Here is a 3,998-nt window from a genome sequence, read left to right as displayed (position 1 = left end):
ATTATTGAAATATGTGGGTTTAGAGTCTTTGTATCTTTTGTAGGGTTCATGTTTGTGGTGGTGTCTCTGGTATCTTTGTTCCTTGCAACCTTTCCTTCAGAGCATCCCCCTCAGGATTTCTTGTAGGGCTGGCTTCGTGGTGACAAATTCTTTCAATTTCTGTTTATTTGGAAAGGTTTTTATCTCTCCTTCTATTTTGAATGACAGGCTTGCTGGATAGAGGATTCTTGGCTGCATATTTTTACTGTTCATCACATTGAAGATTTCCTGCCATTCCTTTCTAGCCTGCCAAGTTTCAGTAGATAGGTCTGTCACCACTCTGATAGGTTTCCCTTTGTATGTTAGGGCCCTTTTCTCCCTAGCTGCTTTCAAAATTCTCTCTTTGTCCTTGTATTTGGCCATTTTCACTATGATATGTCGTGCAGAAGATCGATTCAGGTTACGTCTGAGGGGAGTCCTCTGAGCCTCTTGTACTTCCACATTTACTTCCTTCCCCAGGTCGGGGAAGTTCTCTGCTATAATTTGTTCCAGGACTCCTTCAGCACCTTTCCCTCTCTCTTCCTCTTCTGGGATTCCTATGATACGGATATTGTTGCGTTTGACCGTATCGCTGAGCTCTCGAATTCTTCTTTCCTGTTCCTGGATCAGTTTGTCTCTTTTTTTGTCAGCTTCTTGTTTTTCTATAATGGTGTCTTCTAAATCACTTATTCTCCTTTCTGCCTCTTCAATCCGTGCATTGGAGGCCTCTAATTTATTATGGATCTCATTTATCGCATTTTTTAATTCTTCATGCCTATTTTTATTTTCCATTCTGTCTGTAGCCATAGTTTCTTTGATGTCCCCTATGTTTTTTTCAAGCCCAGCTATTAATTTTACCATTATTATTCTAAAATCTTGTTCAGTGATGCTGCTGATATCTGTTTTGAGCAGTTCATTAGCTGTCATTTCTTCTTGGAGTTTCTTTGGAGGAGAGGTCTTTCGTTTCGTCATTTTAGTTAGCTTTCCGGCTCTTGTTGGTTTTAAAGACCTATTATTCTCTCTGTTTCTATGAGCACTGCTATATCCAAGAAGGCTCTTTGACTTTCCAGGGCCTACCCTTTCAGAGAGTGTTTTTTGAATGGTATCCCCTGGTCTCTCTTGTTGGGACCTTGGTTATTTTATTTTCCTATTCGTAGTGATATTTGGGACTCTCCACCTTGTGTACTCTAGCTTGTTTCTTGAGGTAGCCCTGGAAAAGAAAACAGACAGACAAACACACAGGGAGCAGGAGCACACAAACGCACAGGCTAATTAACCTAACATGCAAAGCAAGAGGGAAAACGAAAAAGTTAAGAGAAAAGACGGAGGAGGGAGGGCGAATAATAGGGAGTATAAAATACATAAAAGGGTCAAAAAGGGGAAAAGAAAAGGAAAAAAGAAGAAAACTGATGGACAAAGAACGGTTTAAAGCATATACCTGGATTTCCCAGCTACAGTTAATTGGCCGTGTGTATGCAGTGCTGCTTGAAGAGCATAGAGAAAGAGAGAGAAGACAGGGCGGGGATGAGGCAAAATTGGAAATAGAATGAACAGGCAGAAGGGATATGAAGCTTTTTTCAAAGAGGTAAAGGGTAGAATATGGTTGGATAGGTGAGAGAAGGATGCTGGTATTATCCAGAGAAACTATATATTCTAATTACTCCTGAGAGAAAGAGATGAAAATGTCGGTAGGTGTAGAATTTACATTTACAGAATGGACTCGTTGTGATTGTTTAAGCAAGCCAGTGACCAGAGTTAATCAGGTCAGTGTTCTGGGGAAAAAAGAGAGAAAAGAGAAAGAAGAAGGAAAAAAAAGAAAAAAAAAGAAAAAAAAGGGAGGAGGGCACCTCTCAGGCAGGGATGGGCGTGGCGGGATCCAATGCCCCAGGCGGGAGTTCTGCTTTGGCGGTTGCGGGGAGGAGAGTGACGGTGCTCCAGTCCCTTCTGAACCCCGCGGTGCACCTCGCTTTTTTGGGCGTGTAAACTCCCCGTACCGGGGCGCAGCCGAAGTTGGTTGCACTCTTCAACCCAGGCCAGTTCCAATCTCCAAATCCCAGTCCGCGCGCCCCTCTGAAGTTGCCTTAGACACAGCTTCCCAGGCAGCCCCCTCGGGCAATTCCAGGCCCCCTGCGGAGCTCTGGGGGTGGAGTCAGAATCGCTGCTTCCTTCTCTGGGTGGGGCTGGCGAGCATGGGCGGGGGCTTGCCTGCCGGCTGCGCCGAGCCCGCTGGAGTGAGGAAAACCAGGTCCCTCTATGGCTCGTCACCTGAAACACGAACTCACAGGCAAATTTCCCAGTTTTTAGCTCTCTGCCTTCCCTCTAGAGCCCCAGACATTCAGGAGCGCGGACGCATGTTGGCCGTGTGGGGTTATTTCAGGGGCCCAAGCCGCCCGGGAGGACAATGGCGGCAGGCGTGCCGCTACTCTGAAGCCCAGCCGCCAGGAGCCAGCACAAAGCAGCAGTCTGTGCGCTCAGCACCCCCTCGCCTCCCGGGACCAGTTGGCCCGAGGGGACCTGGCGTGTAGGTATTTGGGGTATTTGGCAAGTACGGTCTTTCTATACCCCGAGTGGAGTTTTTTCTGTTTTGCACTCTTCTTTTTCCCCTCTCACTCCCCGTAGAGGGTAGAGGGGTACCGCCTCCTACCCTGGAGTCTCCGATCTCGGCCCGATTTTATCTTCCCCAGTTCACACTCACGTTAGAAGGCTTTCTCAGTGGATTCTGCGTTCTTTATCTCCCAGTCTCTCAGGCTTTGTAAGGTTTCCAATGGCGTCAGATCTTTTCCGTGTGATGTATGGGCGCGAGTGCAAGTACGGAGCTCCTTACTTCTCCGCCATCTTGCCCCCTCCCTTAGTCTTGGATTTCTGAAGGATTTATAAAGCCATGGCAAGGCTTTGGTTTTTGCAAATTAAATTATGTTCTCTAAATATCATTAAAAGGTCAAACTGTTGGGATATGAGAACTACAAGCCCAAAGATAACAGAGACAGGGACCATAGTGATGCTGGAGTTTAATTTTCTCCTTTCCTGGAAGCCCCAAACTTATTCACAATATTAATGGAACAGGGGGAAGAAGGCTAAAGGGAGCCTCAGTAAACCACCTGGAAGGAAATTATGAGGCTGACTCGTTGCCCTAGGAAGACTCTCCAAGTAATTTGAATCCATATAAGAAAGGGCGGTTAGATGTCAAATCCAGACTAAATTCTAGAAAGCATTTTAATTCATCCCAGTGCAAGAAATCTTGGTGCTTTCTAGTAATAATAGTCATCACACTCAGCAAAGGTTATTACCACGGTCTTCTGTATCTGCTGGCAACAGCCCATATGTCATTATCTAAGCAGATTCAAATTCCACATGAGCTGGGAGCAAACATTTTAATGGTTTTTTGAAGCACTTTGTAAAATCTTGCAAAAAGGTACACACTTTGTAAAAACTTGCAAATAGTCATAGAGTTGTGGATAATTAGAGAGAATACCAGGTAGACCACTTTGAAATGTTTGTGAAAATGAGTACTCAATATATGTATAAAGAATGATGCCTCTATTTTTAGTAATTCAAATATCTTGTTTTGCAAAAGTGGAGCAAAATTTTAATTTAGCATGCAAAATCTTAGTAGAGAGAAACTATTTCAGAATTGCGTAAGGATCAAAGCAATGTCTTTGAAAAGAAAAAAAAAATCAAGTGTATTCAATACCAGCTATCAGAATAATATGTAATAAAACATAATTTTATTGAGCAAAACTACATGAATGAGCTATGTATACATAATAATTTGAGGAAGGATTTCTTTTGTAATGTGCTGTGTAGAATATAAACCATTTTCTTGTATAAATAAGAAAATAGGAATAATATAACTATGTATTTTATTCTAATATTCCCTCTATGTATCATCTATGGCTTTACTGAGATAAATGGATGGATATAGACACACACATATATATATATGGTGTGTAATTTTTATTTTTTATATTTTCTGTTATTTA

The sequence above is a fragment of the Hyaena hyaena genome, unplaced genomic scaffold (genome assembly GCF_003009895.1).
Source record: "Hyaena hyaena isolate Hyena2069 unplaced genomic scaffold, ASM300989v1 scaffold_937, whole genome shotgun sequence".
In the NCBI taxonomy this organism is placed as follows: Eukaryota; Metazoa; Chordata; class Mammalia; order Carnivora; family Hyaenidae; genus Hyaena; species Hyaena hyaena.
This window is presented reverse-complemented; position numbering follows the sequence as displayed.